The sequence below is a fragment of the Epinephelus lanceolatus genome, chromosome 3 (assembly GCF_041903045.1).
Source record: "Epinephelus lanceolatus isolate andai-2023 chromosome 3, ASM4190304v1, whole genome shotgun sequence".
Taxonomy (NCBI): domain Eukaryota; kingdom Metazoa; phylum Chordata; class Actinopteri; order Perciformes; family Serranidae; genus Epinephelus; species Epinephelus lanceolatus.
The window spans coordinates 34,681,053-34,702,109 of record NC_135736.1 but is presented as its reverse complement, the minus strand read 5'-3'; positions in this window follow the sequence as shown (position 1 = coordinate 34,702,109).

The window sequence follows — 21,057 nt, the reverse complement described above, 5'->3', positions numbered from 1 at the left end:
TCACCGCTCGGCCCGAACATACTCAGGCGGAACATACGTGGAACGGATTCCGCAGAGGTCCGCGCGGACTCAAAGCGGATGTCCGCAAGCCCTGTGCGCGCAAAGCTCAGATTTTACAACCGCGCGGACTCCGCTCCGCGCACCAGTGACTGCTCGGCATGTATTTTTCACATCGCGGGGATTTTTCACGGACATTTTTTACAGGAAACTACAACGCGGAAGTGCGCTCGACTATGAAAGCCCGAATGACTGCGGACATTCCTCGCGGAGTCCGCTCCGCTTATAGTACGTCCGAGTATGCTTGTGTCGAGCGGGCGGAGGCGTTGATCTCCCCCCCTCCACTCTCTCACTAAGCAGCCTCCTTCTGTCTCCTCTCACTCAGCCTCGTTCAGCCTCGATCTCGTCAGCATGCTCCACACACGCGCTGTCTCCCCCCACACCTCGCGATTGCATCGTCATTTAAAAAAGACATCGTGAAACAACCCTTCTATCGCCAATGGGCGATCGGATCGCCCATCAGCACAACCCTACTCCAGCCTGCACTGGGTATTTTTACAGCCAAGTGTGAAGTGGTCAGTATGAGAGTCAGCACCTCTAAGTCTGAGGTCATGGTACTCTGCCAGAAAACGGTGGATTGCGCCCTCTTGGTTGGCAGTGAGTTACTGCCTCAAGCAAGGGAGTTGAAGTGTCTCGGGGTCTTGTTTACGACTTTGAACTTTGTACAAGTGCTATACTGTACCCTCGTGGTGAAGAGAGAGTTAAGCCAGAAGGCAAAGCTTTTGATTTACTGGTCCACCTATGTCCCAACCCTCACCTATGGTCATGAAGTCTGGGTGGTGACCGAAAGAATGAGGTTGCGGATACAAGTGGCTGAAATGAGTTTCCTCAGAAGGATAGCTGGGCTCATCCTTAGAGAAAGGCTAAGAAGCTCGGACATCTGGGCGGAGCTCGGACTAGAGCGGCTGCGCCTTCATATCAAAAGGGGCAGTTGATGTGGTTCGGGCATCTGATCAGGATGCTAGGCGCCTCCTTTTAGAGGTGTTCTGGGTACTTCCAACTGGTGGGAGGCTCCTGGGTAGACTCAGAACACGCTGGAGAGATTACATATCTCGTCTGGCCTGAGAACGCCTCGGGGTCCCCCAGTAGGAGGGGAATACTTTGCTCAGCCTGCTGCCCCCATGACCCAGCTTCTGATAAGTGGTTGAAAATGTATGGATGGATGGATAGATGGATGGATGGGGTAAACAGCAACCACAATTTGGTCCTTTGTTGCCCTGGGAGAAAGTCCCCACACGCACTAAAAAAATTGCGCAGTTTCGTGAGTTGTTGAGTTAGAGAGAAACTTTTAAAACATTGTGAAATGCTGTCTGTGGCAAATTTGGAATTAATCTTGCCTCCTTGTAAATTCAGCCATTGTTATACATTCAGTTATTTTCATCTTTGCGTAAAACCATTACAACTTTCTCCCGTCCTGTTGCAATACTACTGCAAAGTCAGTTGCTAAAATATGTGTTGCGCACGCAGTTATTTCTTACTGTATATCATTCATTTTCCACCCATATTGCTTTTGATGCAGTTCTGTTGAATAACGCATCTCATAGAGCTTTCATAGACAGAATAGAAGGTATAATCAGTAAGTCCTTCAGCTGTCTCACTACTTATACTTTATGCATGAAAGCAACAATCTGTATCAGGGTTTTACGAAAGGCCTCAGCATAATATTTTCATGACCTGATCATCTTGATATGATATGATAATAATCACTGAGAGTAGGCTACACTCTGTGTGTGAGATCCACACTCCCTTACACACATCAGACAGGATATGATTTTCCCCTTTGTGCCAGCAGTTTGAACTTAGATTTGAAACTTTTAACACTTCAAATGTTCTAAAATCTCTCCCTCCATCTGCTCTATCAGAACATTTTACTTCAACATCTATTTCTTCCACCACTAAAAATAATTTAGTCTGCAGAGACTAGTTTGAGGATGTAATGCATTGCTGATAGAAGAGGCTCCATCTGGTTTCTTTAACAGAAGCTGGAGGCGTCATGCTACATGTGCACTTAATTTGATTGATAAACAGGCTTGTGATTACTGATTGGCTCCAATTTGGCAAAGTGAAAGGATCGGTATTGTTAGGCTTACGTGATTGGAAAAAGTTAAACAGGAAGGCCTTGCCTCTTTGATTTTTAACTGACGGGATAATAAAGGAAGTGGGGATGTGAGCCAAGAGGTGTGGCTCAGCAGCATTAATGAATGAAGGAGTCAAGGAGAATGATTGAAGTTGTCTTGATTTGCTGATATACTGTCACTAAGTTCCATTAACATTACATTTTCCATCAATCCTCCTTGAGAACTTCTCTATCTACTTGTACCAAATGATCTGAGGTCGATCAGTTACTTATTTAAGGATACTTCAGAGGGGATTTCCTGACATGACACTGTCAGCTGTGTCACGACACACTCTTCTCTTTCTTTCTGAAGCCTGAACACCTTGAACACATCACATATTGGCAAGACATGACTCTAGACATGGTGGTTAACTCCTAAAATTTATTGCACACAAAAAAGAGGCTGGAACGTTCAAAGCACTGCCCTGGAGTTTCCTGCTCCGGTACCAAAAACATCCCCCAAGTATGGCTAAATAATGCATCCAGAGAGAGGCTGGTTACCTGAAATGCCCTGCTTAGATTCAGCAAAGTTGGCCGTTTGGGAGAGCCTCTGCCTACTGAGGACCCTGAGGTGTGAAGATGGATATCCTTATCCACTGATAGGGGAACAAACCTGCCAGTGGCAAGCACAGCTGTGACAGCGACAAGGCACTGACTCAGCCATTGGAGCATCCAGCAGCTGCCTGAACTGTCAGTCTCTATTTAGAATTAAAGCAGTAATCGATACAGCAAGCATTCACCCTGCTCCTCATGCTGTCTGCGACTACATGGAAGGCTTAAAATCTACAACGGCTGAATTTATAATGTTGTGAAACTTCTTTGTTTATTAAGTTCTGGCATCCTTACTCATTAACAAATGACATCCACCGCAACGATGCCTCAAGGCTGCGACAATTAGTCACATAAAAAAACACTGTTCAGGGGTAGATTTATCACCTGCGCTCCTCTTGAAGAAAAATAACTTGCTAAAGCAATACAAGTAATTAGGCTGCCAGATGTGATAGTGCAAAGAACAAGCAATTAGTGGTAGACTGATCAAGTGATAAGTGAACAAGGGAGAGACACAATGCAATGGATTTAAGTGCTCTTGTATAAGAAACACAACATGAACAATTACTCTATACACTCAGCTAGATGTCCAAAGATAGGAGATTTACTTTCACTTTCCGATTCATATCCGCCGCTGAGATTTGATTTAAAGTACAAAGTGACGATTACAGTTACTCGACAATAAATCTCATTATAACTGTTGCATGTCTATATAAGACCACCGTGAGTGTTATAACTGATAAGTACCAATAAATCCACACTGAAAACTTATGAGCTCAGTTCAATAAACACATGGCCACTACAGTGGTAGCAGCTGAACTGACGTGCCTCCTTATTAATTTTTTTTGTCTATCTTTGTGCTGCAGACTGCTCTCAAAAGCTGTTGAATACATTGAATTCATAGCTAACTCTAGTCTTCCTCAATCAATTGGAAAAGAAACATTTGTTTTCTGCAGTGCAGTATTGGTCTCAACAAGCGTGCAGTGTGAAATGAAAGTCCAGTAAATCATGTCCCTTCCAGTCAAACACTGAGAGCAAATGTGTCAAAATCACAATTACAGTTTGTACCTTGTATTCTACTGATTTATGTTTTTTGTTCCAAACTTGAAAAAATTATGGTACATGTAAAAGAATGTTTGGCAGAATATAATGAGCCATTTAATTGTACTAAAGCTACAGCAATATAAATAGAGAAGATACATACTGTTAATTATGTTACTGTTTAATAAAGGAGTATATTCTTGATTCAATTAAAACAAACCTACATGTTTTAAATACACAACATGCCCAATAAAATGACTCGGTATCAATATTTTTCATGCTGTAAGTGGTGCATCCAACACTTAGATCCAGAGCAAGATATCATTAAAGGAATACTTCACCCACAAAATGGCCTTTTGTATATCAGTTAGTTATGCCATGTTACCCTGAAGTGGTGAAGAGAACTGTTCTCTTTGCATGCCTCTGGTGAATGAAGAATTCAAAAATGGCAAACACTGGCTATGGTTACATGATGGCTTCTCATTCAGAATGAAATAAATCTGAATGAAATCATTCGGAATTAAAGTTTTTCCGGGTAGTTTACATGGGAAATATTCATTCCAAATGAGGGTTTACATGGGAGATCAGTTTAATCACCTTTATTCGGGTCTGCGCAAGGTTTGGGGCAGGGAAGGTTTCTGATTGGATAGGGGGCGGGGCAAATGTTACGTGTTTACGTTTACCGGAACAAAACACTGTAGTCCTCGCTCCGGCTAACAAGATGCTTGACGACGCCGTTCTTAGTGCCTTTTTCGGGCTTGTTTTGCTTATATTCTTGAAGCAGCAGTACGACAAGAACCTTGTTCTGCTAACGCTTCGTCTGTTGAGGAGGAAAAGAGAGGTAGAAGGTTGAAGAAGGAAGATAGAAGACCGTGCTTTGGCGTATGGAAACCGGTGAGTGCAGCGAGTCTGACTGCTTTATCTCAGCCCGTTGCTATGCGCGCTATATACGTCATTGCGCCAGAAGGGCAAGGAAACGAGCATGCGCAGAAAGACTGGAATGAACTTAAAGAGGAATGAGCGTTTACATGCACACAAAATTCTTTCATTCGGAATGACAAACAGAATAAACCACCCTCTTTAATCGGATTTAATTTTCAATCGGAATGACAGTTTACATGACCACTTTTAATTGGAATTGCCTTTCATTCCAAATTAATTTAAATGGAATTAAACTGTCTATGTAAACGTACTGACTGTGGATTCATTGACATAAACCAGGACCATGTTTCACTACTGCAAAACTTTATTAAAACATCTGTTTGCAAACTTTCACACAACTCATGCGGTATAATCCAAGTCTCATGTATCCAGTCATATGATCAGTGCTTCCCTATTATGTTGCATCACCTTGCCTTAGCCCTTTCTGACAGGGACCAAAGGTAAAACCTTTGCTTTCACTTTTGGTCCGGTTCAGAAAGGGCCAAGGCAGGGGTCAGCAACCTTTATCAAAGAGCAATTTTTGGCCAAAAAAGCTCTCAAATAATCTGCCTGGAGCCGCAAAACACATTTGAGCCTTATAATGAAGGCAACAGTTAGTCTAACTTCACCCATCAACATTACCAACAGGGCATTTATTAATGTGTTTTACCACAAGGTGGCTATGTATAGTGGGGTATTTATGATTGTTTGGTATTTAATGTTGAAGGGTTGGTGGTAAAAGGAAACAAATATGTTTATGCACTGTTAAATTCTTTATTGTCCTCCAAGACCTTTTTTGATCTGGAACCTACAGCTAGCTTAGCTAGGGAGATCCAAGACAAGCCACTGCTAATGAGCTACAGCAAAATATAAAGGAAAGGGTGAAAGACCTTGACGCACATTTAGTTGATGACATGTAAAACATTTTTTTTATTCACTGTATAGACTACACGTTTTTACAATTAAGAATGTAAGAATCACTCAAGGTCTATGACAATGAAAAGTTAAATTGTTAAAAAATAGCTGTTATTAATTTCTATCTAATTTTTTTTCCAACCACAGGGAGACACTGGAGAGAGGCAAAAGAGCTGCATGTGGCTCTGCACCCACAAGTTGCCTGCCCCTGGGCTACGGCAAAGCATTACAACAGGGTTGGATTCTTCATTGCCAGGGCATATGAGAAAATCATTTTCTTCAGAAATTCAAGGTAAGATGGCATACTGTAATTAACTGATATACAAATGGTCATTTTTGGGGAGTAAAGTATTCTTTTAACAACTTCTCAAATTGTCATAAACTTTGGTATGAATATACCATACCGAATGTAGCTCATGATGATTCCTTATGATATTAGTGATCGCCTGTCCTTTCCTTTTCCCCATCATCATATCAATCTTTCTGGTGACCAACATTTAAAAAAAAAAATTGACTGGAATTTAGTGAAAATTGTTGTGGGTATTAAAGGTGAGAATTCTTTCCTCAAAAAGAAAAAAAAAAGTTTTTAAGTTAAAGTTTGACAGCAAAGTTCCACCAAATAATCGTGTCCCCATCTGCCCCTACCTAGTGTCCATATTGTTCTCAATAAATCCATGCCCCCACCCTGCTGTCCAGGGACTACATAGAATAAAAAGAGGTACTGATACTAAATAAATAAATGAATAAATAATAACAATATTGATAAATATTACTATTACCATCACTGTCCAAAAGATATCTTGGACATCTGGCTTGTGACCCCCATGACCTTTCCTTTAACACCACCAGCAGGCCAGATGTTCCACTTGCAAACAAAACTTAACACTGAAGGGCAGTTGGATCCATTCAGAAAGTGTCTTAAGGAAAAGTGATTTAAATGAGAAGAGTTTCTATAGCCCAATCCCAATATAAATCTGTGTTAGCGGATAACCATCACCAAGTGTGTAAATTAAACATGTATTATCTTGTAGAAATGGAGAACATTTTTAAAGGTACCACTGATTTTTTTTTGCCCACCTGGAGGCAGCGGAAAAAGCTGTAAACAAAACACTGACTTTTTTATTAATACGTTATGAAGTTTCTATGGTGAATGTGTTAGCAAACAGTTGATGAACACATGTAGTAGAAACCCAGCCACTTTTCTTTTGAATCGTGTTTCTGTCCACCTGTTGAATGTCCAGTATTCAAATATACACATTTGTTTTAGCTCTTTTTTGTTCTCCACCAAATTCTGAGGGAATTAGCTCTGTTTTCAGCTACTAAATGCTCCACTATGTTCAATAGGTATTTGTCTGTCTGATAAAATAACTGCACATGACCTGCTTAGCACCTTTTTTTTTTTTACTGAAAAAAGCTGCTTTTAGCTGAAAAACAGATTGATGATAGCAGTGAGAGTGAGCCAAAATAAAGTTGTGGGTGATAAAACCAAAACAATAAGCTGAAAGACTCTATTGTACTTTATAAAGGGCAACTGCAAAGCAAGATTATTCTCTGCAGGTTAATCACTACAAGCGATCCCTTTGACATTTTGTGTCGTCTCTTGCTCCATTATTAATACGAATATTTATTAATGCAGCTTTAAAGCAGTTCACTGCCAGAGTCCAGGGTTTCTAATAGAGCTTTTATGTGCTTCAGTGGAAAAAATACTCTAGAGGCATAAAAAACACACATCCAGTCATAATTAAAAATGTGAAACAGGCTGTTATATGGCTGGTGATGATTGAAGCACATTAGTTCCGTTGAATGGATGACTCAAAATTGCAGCGGAAACATTTCTAGAGCAAACGCACAAGTCTCTCCTCCAGCCCAACAGCCATTTAAAATTTTTTTGTATAATCTATCCATGTATTGTTACACAGTATCACACTTTCACAAGCCTATTACTGTTATAACACCGCAGTTTTATTACTGACATTCATGAAAAGCTGTTAAGACATCTGTGACACAGTAAATCTTGGTGAGAAGGTGAGGACTATTGCCCCATCGCCTCCTGCTCTTTCAGTCTGCAGAGGTGTTACTGATCTGTGTCCACTCACAGCCGCAATCTCTCAGCCTCCATTCCCGCATCGGACATGATCTAAATAGCATTTGTCCCAAAGCTGTGGCTGATGTACACACAGGATATGCCAGCCAGCATCATGACTGACAAATGGTTGACTCTGTATTAAGGGGGAGATGTAAACTGTGTCATTAATCAACATCTGTGGCTAATTAGAGGCCCGTTCAGTTATTCAAAGCTAATAGATGTAACAAATTTGCTATGATTTATTTTCACACAATAGATATTTAATTAAGCTGTTAGGGGGTGTAGCCTCGCAGACGCCTCTGATAAGTTGCTAGGTTACACGTATTAAAAAGGTACATAAGGCAGTGTGATACTTATAGAGCAACCAGCGGAGTGACAGACCAGGAGATACAGGCGCTCATTAGAACACCTGACAGCCATCAGTGTTGCTGTATTAAAATAAACTTTTATAATTGGAAAATATTTGTGTTAATTAGGGCATCTGTTTATCTCGCATCAGTCATATCAGAGGCTCATGTCTTTATAAAATTTGACAGATCAACATTTAGAGGTGCAAGCAGGCCACAGTAATAGTCATGTCAAGAGATACAGAAGAGAAAACCCAGCCCATTCCACTAATGATATGATGATTATGTTGTTTTCTAATTCAGATGTTCTGTTGGCAGCATTTCCACGACAACATCACATACAAAGCTACTGGGTTTTATTTCAGCCCTCGCTGTTAAACCCTGTCCTCTAAGCCTAATACTTACCGTACCTAATGACTCCCTGAGCAACTCAACTCATTATATTTGTACAGCAGTGAATGAAGTTGGGCCCCTATAGAAGCATATGTCAATCCATGCCCTACTATCAAAGGAAAAGGTCAATTACAGTCGCATGTCCAAGGACTCTCTATCATAGCCTGACCTTTCAGCTTGATGTGCCAGGAAAGCCACTGGAGCCTCATCCAAATGTCACATGGTCCTGACAGTGCTTGATTCCCCAGGCTTTGGAGTATTTACCATGTCCCCTGTCTGTATTGATTCAGTATGTGTGACCTCTTTCTGATGAAATCTACAATTAGTGCTCAGGCTGTGTATATATGTGTTTTATAAGACAGCCAGAGGCTATGATGCAGCTCCCTTGCTTGTGAATATCCTGATTTATTTAGAAATCTTTTAGTCATAGTTAAGTATTTATTCTTATGACAATAAAGTTAATTTGAGCAAAGACGTCATACTGTGAGAAAGGTCTAGGTGCTCATGGCTCAGTGGGAAAGCCAAACATTGTTCATCTGCACACACTGCACACACTGGTTGGCAGTTGAAAGGAAACGTTGCTGATTTTCAGCCAGCTCTTCGTCATCACAGTTTGTGCAGTATGTATAGGCAAGAGTCTGGGGGACTTCCAAGTGCTTGCGGCTCAGTGGGAAAGCCAAGCACTGTTCATCTGCACACACTGCGATGCAAAAGCTGGTTGAAAATCAGCAAATTTTTCGCTTAATAACTGTCACAACTTGAATTCAGCCAGCAACTGTTACTAAGAACAGATAAACATACATTCACATGTATACAAGACGCATAGATATATAAAGGAAGTAGGGAGTCATCAAAACTCAACGTCCACCCTCTGAAGAGAGGGATAAGAGGGGGTAAAGTCCCTCAAAGTTTCTTGGCAAGGGTGAAGTTTAGAGCCATTGATAATGTCAAGCTGTGCACTTTCACAGGGTGCCCATCATGCTGCAGAGAGTACTACTTGGAGCAGTAGACTGGCAGCAAATCATCGGGCCTTGACGTCTGGCAGCCCGCATTTGTCATGTGGAAGTTGGCGTGGGTTCATCTGAAGTGGTGAGTAAAACATGGAAGGGTGCATTGCTGTTATCAGTCAGTGTCGCCATCTTTTTTAGATCGTCTGCACCAGGAAAATGACAACATTGGTTGTTCAAACATTTAAAATATTTTCTATTTATATTTTCCTTAAAATCAACCTTATTCAGAAGTTGAGAAACCTTTAAAGGAGGAGGTCAGATATCTGGCACTTACACTTTTGGTGGCCGGTTGTGACCACAATTGTTCCTTTACCTTTGCAAAGTAAAGATCACAGGTTTTCCCTAACCATAAAATCTTGACTTAGGGTCCACTTACTAGATTTTTCTGGACCTTTTACGGTCAAAAATACACCTTAATGCTTATCTTAAGCAAGTACTTTAGAGTGTTTGACACCCTGTCTTAGTTTCACATTTTCAAAAGATGTATTTAAAGGGGTCAATGCAAATTTCAAAGCATATGAGTTGTCTCCATACTGTTCATAACATGGAGGTGGCTAGCTGATGGGCAGCAGCTAACAATGCTAACACCAATAAACAAAGCTAAACAACGACAACAGTGCTGACAGAGCTAATAGTGTTAACAAGAGGGTGGGTGCCATTGCTCTGGTTCTTTCTAATTACACCCCATTTGAGCATTTCAGCCACATTATTCAATTGTCTGTCACTGTTCTAATCAGTAAAACTGTCATGGATAACGTAATGGCTCAGAATTCACTCAAGCATAACTGCAACCCATCGACTGTCGGTCACTCACTCACCCACACACACTCTCCTTGGAAATCACATCCCTTAACAAGTTTCATGTAACTATGCTTCTACAAATTACAAATGGCCACCAGAGACAGTGTTTTATAATTGGATTTCCAAATTTTGTGGCAGTGAGGAAAGATGAAATAAAACTTCTAGACTGTTGGTTGATTTCTCTTTTAATGTGCCTTGGTTGAGGGGTGTTGCCCAGATCAGAGTGAGCGTGACTTTGCTTTGCTTTGTTTAATCCAGAGGACAGAAGTACTTAGTTTTCTCTGAGAAAGGCAAAGAACTGCTGTTGCAGCGGCTACAGAGAGAGAGCTTTATTAGTTTACAGTGTACTTCATCTACTGTACATCTATACATGTAGATTCAAGATTCAAGGTTTGTTTGTCACACATTCATATTTTTTAATATATGCAGTGACATGTGGGTGGCATACTCTAAAGGATGGTGGTAAAAGGTTAGCACAATAATAATTAGAATAATAATAGAGTCCACTTAGCAACTTTGACTCTATTTCTCAGCCTGTATCTCCAATAGAACGTTCTGAGCTGCAAGCAGCAACACGCATGCCAAAGCAGCACGGATGGATCAATTAATGTGTTCTGGTTCAGAAATTACCGTACAGTCACTGTAGGGATATTTTTGGCCAGCGTTTCTATGAAGCTTGTCACAACTTCCACAGTTTCACTGATTTAATTTACTATCTCAAACAAGTGGCCTGAAAGTATTCACAGCTCGTGTACCATCTGTCTTATGTTGCATACAAATGGAATTAAACTTGTGCTGTGAACATACAGTACAGGCCAAAAGTTTGGACACACCTTCTCATTCAATGCGTTTTCTTTATTTTCATGACTATTTACATTGTAGATTCTCACTGAAGGCATCAAAACTATGAATGAACACATGTGGAGTTATGTACTTAACAAAAAAAGGTGAAATAACTGAAAACATGTTTTATGTTCTAGTTTCTTCAAAATAGCCACCCTTTGCTCTGATTACTGCTTTGCACACTCTTGGCATTCTCTCGATGAGCTTCAAGAGGTAGTCACCTGAAATGGTTTTCCAACAGTCTTGAAGGAGTTCCCAGAGGTGTTTAGCACTTTGCCTTCACTCTGCGGTCCAGCTCACCCCAAACCATCTGGATTGGGTTCAGGTCCGGTGACTGTGGAGGCCAGGTCATCTGCCGCAGCACTCCATCACTCTCCTTCTTGGTCAAATAGCCCTTGCACAGCCTGGAGGTGTGTTTGGGGTCATTGTCCTGTTGAAAAATAAATGATCGTCCAACTAAACGCAAACCGGATGGGATGGCATGTCGCTGCAGGATGCTGTGGTAGCCATGCTGGTTCAGTGTGCCTTCAATTTTGAATAAATCCCCAACAGTGTCACCAGCAAAACACCCCCACACCATCACACCTCCTCCTCCATGCTTCACAGTGGGAACCAGGCATGTGGAATCCATCCGTTCACCTTTTCTGCATCTCACAAAGACACGGCGGTTGGAACCAAAGATCTCAAATTTGGACTCATCAGACCAAAGCACAGATTTCCACTGGTCTAATGTCCATTCCTTGTGTTTCTTGGCCCAAACAAATCTCTTCTGCTTGTTGCCTCTCCTTAGCAGTGGTTTCCTAGCAGCTATTTGACCATGAAGGCCTGATTCGCGCAGTCTCCTCTTAACAGTTGTTCTAGAGATGGGTCTGCTGCTAGAACTCTGTGTGGCATTCATCTGGTCTCTGATCTGAGCTGCTGTTAACTTGCTATTTCTGAGGCTGGTGACTCGGATGAACTTATCCTCAGAAGCAGAGGTGACTCTTGGTCTTCCTTTTCTGAGTCGGTCCTCATGTGTGCCAGTTTCGTTGTAGCGCTTGATGGTTTTTGCGACTCCACTTGGGGACACATTTAAAGTTTTTGCAATTTTCCGGACTGACTGACCTTCATTTCTTAAAGTAATGATGGCCACTCGTTTTTCTTTAGTTAGCTGATTGGTTCTTGCCACAATATGAATTTTAACAGTTGTCCAATAGGGCTGTTGGCTGTGTATTAACCTGACTTCTGCACAACACAACTGATGGTCCCAACCCCATTGATAGAGCAAGAAATTCCACTAATTAACCCTGATAAGGCACACCTGTGAAGTGGAAACCATTTCAGGTGACTACCTCTTGAAGCTCATCGAGAGAATGCCAAGAGTGTGCAAAGCAGTAATCAGAGCAAAGGGTGGTTATTTTGAAGAAACTAGAATATAAAACATGTTTTCAATTATTTCACCTTTTTTTGTTAAGTACATAACTCCACATGTGTTCATTCATAGTTTTGATGCGTTCAGTGAGAATCTACAATGTAAATAGTCATGAAAATAAAGAAAACGCATTGAATGAGAAGGTGTGTCCAAACTTTTGGCCTGTACTGTAAATGAGTATCATGTGTTCAGAGCATTGAAATAAACATGATGATGAGAAAAGCTGAAGTTTAAAATTCAAAAGACGAGATGTTTTTTGTGTGAAGAGAAACCAAGAACATTTACTTTAGCACCCCACCAACCAGTGTTAGGCTTGTAATTCTAAAAATGTATTGTTACTCCCTGCCAACAGTAATTCTTTATACTACTCATATTACTTTTCCATCACACCCCATAAAATTGGTATTTGCGTATCTCCCTTAAATTCAGATGTGTGCCTTTATGTGAATGTCAGGGTAATCACCGGTACGTGTAGCTGAGGCTAAATAGCTTCTTTTTTACCTGGGGATTTTCTGTTGCCTGTGACCGGCACTTTTCCAAGGCTCTGCCCGAAAGACGGAGAGTCACCAATGGAGCAACATTTCATCCACAACATACCCAACCACAAGCTTCATCACCTCTTTGTGGCTGCAGCTATCCACAACTAAAATCCAGTTTTGGTTGTTTAGCCAGTGTAGCACCACAACCGACGTCTCTGGTGGAGGAGGGCTCATCTTTGGTGGGGTGTATTTCCTGGAGCTTGATGTTGTTACGATGTCGGTTGTAGAAGCCGAGGTGTTTCACACTGGAGGTTTAGGAACATGCTTTTTGCAGTGGAAAGTTTTAGTCAAACTAAATGCAGCAATTTGGTCTTGTCATCTTTCCTCCCGACAAAATCAAAGTAATGGGAATATTTCCAGCCATTAAGGTAAGCATTTCCAACTAGCTTGTGCAGCGCGACAACTAAAAAAATGAGTCTCTGATGTGACTGTTGTCAAGTATCATGTTATTGCCCAACACAGTTAATAACAAACTTTAGTTCCTTATTACTTTACAAATAAAGATCTGGCATACAAACCATATTAAGAACTTGTAAAGCAACAGTAAATAGAAAGTGAGCTTACATGATTAGTCAATTAATCAGTCAGTTGATTTGTCAGTAATTAAACAGCTGTTTTGAAAACTAAAGGTTAAGTAATTTTAATTAATTCATTAGATTTTAAATAATTGCTTTTTAATTTTTCAAGCAGAAATACCAAAAGATTTAATTGTTTCACTTTCAAAATAAGGCATAGATTTCAGGAGGAAGGCAGGAGACATGTCCTCTCAGTGTTTAGGACATGTGCATTTGTTCCCCCCAGTAAACACATGAGAGAAGCAGACTTTTATTTGGACAAAATAAAAGGCATGACAGCTTTATTTATTCAGCACATTTCACACATCAGGGCAATTCAAAGTGCTTTACAGAGCAATAAAATAAAAAACATAACAAAGGATACAGATTTACGATGGAGTAAAGAGAAAACATATAAAAAGTAAAAGATAATTTTGAAATTGATGCTTAACTGGCACAAAAAAGGCCATAAAAAATCACCACAATGCAAGAAATTAAGTGTCTGACACTCAAAATTATTTGGCAGAGGACCCCCAAACCCCCGTTGGTGTCACCTTTTCAAGAGTGTGTGGTAAATCAAAATAAATTGCAGTAAATTTAATCATTTTGAGGTTTGGACTGTTGTTAAAATAAAACAAGACATTTAAAGGCCTGAGCTCTGTTTCATTGCAACTTTGATATAGGACAGATGTTTTGATCAAGAAAATAACCAGCAGATTAACCCATCATGAAAATAATCATATAACGACAGTAGAGTTTTTCTGGCTTTAGTACTTTTATTTTTGTAGATTGAGTATTTTTACAGTGTAGTATTGGTACTTTTACTACAGTAGATTTATTACAGGACAATACAGTAAAGAACTAATATTTGATCCCCCACAGACTGCAGCTATGCCAAATATTTGCTTAGTGTGAAGCTGTGAACACACCTATGTACAACAGAGACTGTTCTTTTTATTCTTTTACTTTCAGCTCTCCTCAGGGAGACGATCCCCATGAACCTCTGTCTGGGTTCCTGTGAAATGGCTCTGCTAAATACCCTACACATATGTTTTCTTTATGAGATCATGCTCTGTAATAAATCAGCATTCTTCAAAGCAGCTAAGCATCATTTACTCACCATGAAACAGATTTGAATTTGCACCTCTTTGAACCTCAACTTATTGAGTCATTGGCTTTCAAAGCACTTTGTTAGCTTTGCTGGAAGCGGTGCCAAATTTATTTATATTTTTTTTCACATGCTGAGTGGGCTGACGTGTTCTGCTTGGAAGTTTGTGGGGGAGCCACTGTTCAACAGGAAAACTAATTTAGGTAATAACACAATCTGGCAGCAACAACTTCAATAACATCACTTGTCATGCAGATAATACATCTGAGAGTCTAGATGTGACATGCTCAGAGCTGGGATGATTTATAGTTATAAAATGATAATATTTTTCAGAAGAAGGGGTGTGTTAAAAATTATATTTGAGGATCCTTGGGTGTTGTCCTTTTACGAACTTTTGATTGCAGAGACCAACCTTCCTTTGTCATCATTAATATTCCAAAAATCCAAAAAGTTGTATCCTGGTCATATTTATTAATTCAGATCACTGCTGGCAATACGTGCATTCTTGTAATCACTGACCATATAGCTACCCTCATCTATTTATTCAGTTACTGACAAGTCAGCACATCACATTGTGGGTAATCTCGCCACATGTTTATTGCATTCTGATGATTGCTGACCCTGTACGAGCAAGTTTCTGGTCAATGCTGACCTCAATCAAATTATTTCATGGTGATTGCTGACTGTTCACTACTAGTGTCTTTCTTCTCAGAACTGAACAGCCTTTAGCTTTGAATGAAACACTGTCATCCTGTGTATAGTTGTGCTTTTGTACATTTGTATAATATGCTCTTCTATCTTATATTGACATTTTAGGATGTTGTGAATAGTGTAGAACTTGTAGGACAGGTCATTGTGATTTGGTAGTCATGCTTCTGCCCCTTAGAGCTGACCGCATGTGATTAGTGGCACCAGCTGATTGATATATAACACCTTGTAGGAATCCGCCTGTGTCTATATGTGTTCTCTGAAGCACTCATGTCAGTAGCACCGATTATAGTCAAGGACTCAAATGTTTGCTGCTGTTTATACTCACTCTTTATCTTTTTTTTTTTTTTTTTTACACAATTACCACCTTTTTTGTGCACAGATTTTTTATATAAAGACACTATTTTTGCATTGACCTTTTTGTGGCTTTCCAGCCCAGTTACATCGATGCGTGGGTATCGCCTCTGCTTATCCACTACTATAACTTAACTACTATAAAAGTAAAAAAAAAAACAAAAGAAACAAAATTCAAATAATATGCTTTCTCTGTGACAAAACTCCACATTATGTATTAAATCTAGAAGTTTGCCATTGCTCTGTCAGGTATGGAACAGCATTTTCTTTTCAGAGGTATTCCTGTGCTTTTACCATGACCTTCTTCAGGAAATCAAACTTGCTTTGGTGTCATTAAGTGAACTAAGTGTGGACTTTTGGTCACGTGATAATGGGTGGTCATATATGGAGGTGGGAGCTGTAACCTTTACCTCTGTCCAAAGATAGTCTCAGGTGTTGAATGTTAATGTCCTCCTTGATCTTTCTCCGGCCGTCTGCTGACTCCTGGTCAATAACCACAATTCCTTCCCAGTTGACGCTGTGACTATTTTTGGTCTGATGCTCCACAACCACTGATGCTTTCACACCTAAGCTGTTAGGTGCAGTTAAAGGGAGCCTTTTTCATTTGGTTTGTTTTGTGGTGTTAAAGCAAAAAAATAAACCAGCAATGACTTCAAGAGCTAAATGACTGTTATATCCATCTGCAGATTGTGAGTTGTCTGTATATGGGGCGTATACACTCATTGGCCACTTTCTAAGTACCAGGTTGGACCCCTATATCCTTCAGAACTGCCTTGATTCTTGTGACATAGTTTCAACAAGGTGCTAGAAACATTCTTCAGAGATTTTGGTTCATATTAACACAATAGCATCACGCAGTTGCTGCAGATTTTTCAGCTGCACATCCATGATGTGAATCTCCCATTCCACCACATCCCAAGGGTGCTCTGTTGGGTTGAGATCTGGTGACTGTGGAGGCCATTGGAGTACAGTGAACTCATTGTCATGTTCAAGAAACCAGTTTGAGATGATTTGAGCTTTGTGACATGGTGTGTTATCCTGCTGGAAGTAGCCATCAGAAGATGGGTACACTGTGGTCATAAAGGGATGGACACGGTCAGCAACAATACTCAGGTCGGCTGTGGTGTTTAAACCATGCTCAGTCGGTACTAAGGGGCCCAAAGTGTGCCAAGAAAATCTCCCCCACACCATTACACCACCACCACCAGCCTGAACCCTTGATACAAGGCAGGATGGATCCATACTTTCATGTTGTTTACACCAACTTCTGAGCCTACCATCTGAATGTGGCAGCATTGAGACTCATCAGACCAGTGCCTGTCTGGCACCAACAGCTATGCCATGTCCAAAGTCACTTGAATCACATTTCTTCCTCATTCTGATGCTCGGTTTGAACTTCTGCAGGTTGTCTTGACCATGTCTACATGCCTAAACGCATTGAGTTGCTGCCATGTGATAAGTTGATTAGCTGTTTGCATTAACAAGTAGTTGATCAGGTGTACCTAATAAAGAGCCTACATCATCAGTGAGTGAGGGGATTTTCCCTGATAGAAATTGAAAAGCAGTCAAACCTGTCAGGTGTTGTGCTCGTTCCCTACTGTGTCTAACAGTTCACCAGTGCCAGCGGCCACACGGTAACTGTCCTCCTGTAATATTACAGTACAAAACACCTCTTTTTTTCTACTGTTAGACTAAGGAATGTTATTTCCCCACGAGGGCCCATGAAGTGTAAAAAAATGCGGGCTGACAGTCGCTAAAACTTATATCATGTTTACTTCTCCTTGTTTGTGAAAACCAGGTTTGAACAGGAAGCTGCGATGACACATTAGGGCCTTTGTAGGTAAGAAAATAGAATTTAAAAACAACAGAGCCAGGGGAGGGGATAATATTACCATAAAAACTCAGATGCTAAGGACGTGTGTATTTTTCCTTTTTTTAAGCAACCTTGTCAGTAACATTCACCAATTAAAAATAAACTAACATATGGTGGGTATTTTGTAGGCTAATCCAAGTATTTTTAGCATCAATATGTTCAGTTTTGACTATTTTTGCCCCCAATAAACATGTAAACACAAACCCACAAACCCTTACATCACATTTTCAAGTAATATGAAAATGTGGCATTCACAGCTGAAGTGCTTTACATCCAAAATATGTTTTTTCTTTTACATAATGGTATAATATATAGTGAGAGTTCATATTTTATTAGTCTCTGTACTGAGGTTTTCAGCTGCTGGGCTGCAGGGAGGACAGAGGGCAGGGTCAGCTACAGATCAGCACCCCTGGTTCAGGGAGGAATTAAATGTCTTGCTCAAGGACACTTTCTTCTGTTAAAGGGTAGTCTCCAAGCACCAGGCCTCCCTGCGCATAAAGACATCCCTATAGCTGTGAGATACATGCGTGTGGTATATCTGAGGTATAAAATGTATCAGCTCCTTCTTTTGGTGCAGTGCTCATCCAAGTTACATCTTACTCGGATTGATTGGAAAAATTCCATCTGATTTATCGTTAAAAGGGATTAGTAATTTCCACTCCATTAGTAAGCCACGGTAATTGATGAATGGCATCATCACAAGAGATGAGAACTTTCATTCACTTTCATTAAAATGTCATTAAATGTCTCTCTCTGAAATAATTCAGTCCACAGCCCCTGACTCCGTGTTGATCTGAGTGGCTCTGAGTTTGTCTTGGGTGACGGCCTGCTTGGTCTTTTTGGGATTTACATTTGTTAACTTTCTTGCTGAGAGTTAGATGAGAGGAGTGATATCACTCTTATGTCTGAGCGCTAAGTGTGTAGCTAGAGCCAGCAACAGGCTAGCTTAGCTTAGCACAAAGACTGGAATCAGGGGAAAACAGCTAGCCTAGCTCTGTCTGAAGGTACCAAAACTTGTCTATTGGCACCTCTTTAGGTCTTTAAGTAACACATTATATCTCATTTGTTTAATAAGTACAAAACTCTTAGTGTAAAACGACAATAACTGCTTTACAGGGGGTTAAGTGCGGGACTGTTCCTTGACCAGAAATACTTTTGATTTATGTTAAGCTCAGTAAGCTAATCGGTTGATGGCTTCAGCTTCATATTTACTGTACAGACGTGAGAGTGATTCTAAAAGAGGTGTAAATGTCAGCATAAATGGTTGTCCCTATAGCCCTTTTCCCACAGAAATCGCTCTAAAGGACTGCTACAAATTCCCCTCTTTAGAGCAGGGTCTCACTCCGAAGTCGTCGAAATCCGGCGCTTGGGCAGTGACTTGCGGAGTCAGAAACCAACGAAAAAAGGCGTCCCTTAACATCGGCGTGATATGCGGCCAATTGGCGTTATAGTTTCAGCACCTGATGGCATAAGAGAGAAACGTGGTGGGACAAGGACGAAAGTTAAGGCGGTGAAAGTCCATGTCGGGTGGGCGGGAGGGGTGGTGGATGGGTCCAACAAACCCCGAATTTCACCCGAGAGAGCGGTGTTAGCGTCCTGTAAGTTCAATTCCTGTGAAAACGGAGGTGTTTCTTGCAAGAAGAGAACTTGACATGGTGTACCAGAACATCAACAACCAATGCACCCAGGGTACCTTGCATGTCGTATGTGGATGTTGAAAGTGTGACGAGGTCGGAGCGAGAATGTGTTGCTCTTAAAGCTGCCTTTGCTTTTTATACAGCACCAAACAACAGTGGCCTCATGCCGCCCCAGATTTTAGATGACATGCTGGCATCCCACAAGCAAAAAATACACTATGGTCGTGACATGTAACGCAACAGCGTGGGCAGCACTTTCTGAACAATACAATGGCATAACATGGCAATAACAATCATTTACAGTCCCTGTTTATTGGCGGCTGATCTCATCCTCTGCTCAGAGAGTGAGGAGCTCCCGGACCTCATTGTCACCATAATTTGGGGACATTTTTGGCTACTGTTCTTATTCTTTGAGTTAGTTGCTAATTGCTACCAGTTGCTTTTTAAATCTCCATGGGGTGGGTCGCACACATAACACATCGTCAAAACATCATATCTGTCTATCCATTACCCTGTCCCTTTTACACAGATGTCATTTTATTGCTGTATTGTCCTCCGCTGCCAACTTAAAGGCAAGACAACTGTGAAATTCACACCTTGAACAGGCAGTGTAAAAGGGGCTCATGTGTCAGCCCTGTGATAGTCTGGTGACCTGTCCAGGGTGTACCTCACCTTCACCCGATGTTATCTGGTATCACTTTTCTCATCTATTTCTTGGCAATAAAGCAAATAAGTGTATTCACAAAATCATATTTTTTAAAAAGATATTTTCAGGGCATTTTTGCCTTTAATTGATAAGAGAGGGGTGACGACATGCAGCAAAGGGCCTTAGGTCGGAATCCAACCTGTGGCTGCAGCCTTTGCACATGCGGCGCCTGCTCTACCAGGTGAGCTAATTTGCACTCCAATATCTCATATTTTTAAAGTAAGCTATGTCTACTTGTGACCATGGGACATTTGTTAAATACTTTTACAGGCCTGCAGAGCTACAATGATCAGCAATTCACAAGAAAATGATAAGAAATTCTGAAAAAATACCCCTGTAATAAACAATCCAATACTTTTGTGGTTAGAAATATGTGTGTTTTTCTGATTTCCTGCTATGAACCCTCAAAGTTATCTTGCAGCCTGACTGCGGATGGGAACAAATGCCTTAGGCAAACCAGCATGGGCTTGTGGGTACAGAAATTCTCAAAACTGTATCATCACCTCTTAAGTCCCTTTAAACCAGCGGATTTTTTTAGCTGCATGAGCAAGAAGTTGAAACAAGTTGGAAACTCAATATTTATGCTGATATGGGAGACTTGTTAGCAAACAGTTGTTAACTGTATTTATACATCAGTAGTGACGGAGTAACATTATCATTTGGAGTCCAGTTTGTGTCCACCTGAAGTCCAGTATGTTCACCAGCTCTAACTGCTGTTTGGTGCTGAGCAGGTTGGCAACAGCGCTATAGAGCTTTTCTTTGTTCAAAGCAGTTACCTGCTGCTGAAATCGTTGCTCTGAAGGTGGTGAGAGTGAACAAAACCAGTGAAGTTGAGGCCGGACAGCTTAACAATGACCTGAAACTCACTGTAAAGCTCTGTAAATCAGAGGGAAGCGGCTGATCCAGCTGATAAATCTTTGTAGGTTCATCAAACATCACACTGTCACACTGTTTTCCAGCTGCCATTTCATTGTTATCATAAAAAATATAGATCACATTTGGTTTGAAAAGGTCCTGTGGGGACAGCTGATTTTCTCCAGACTCAGACATTTTGGGTAAAATGTGCTTTGTGGAATACAGAGCAATCT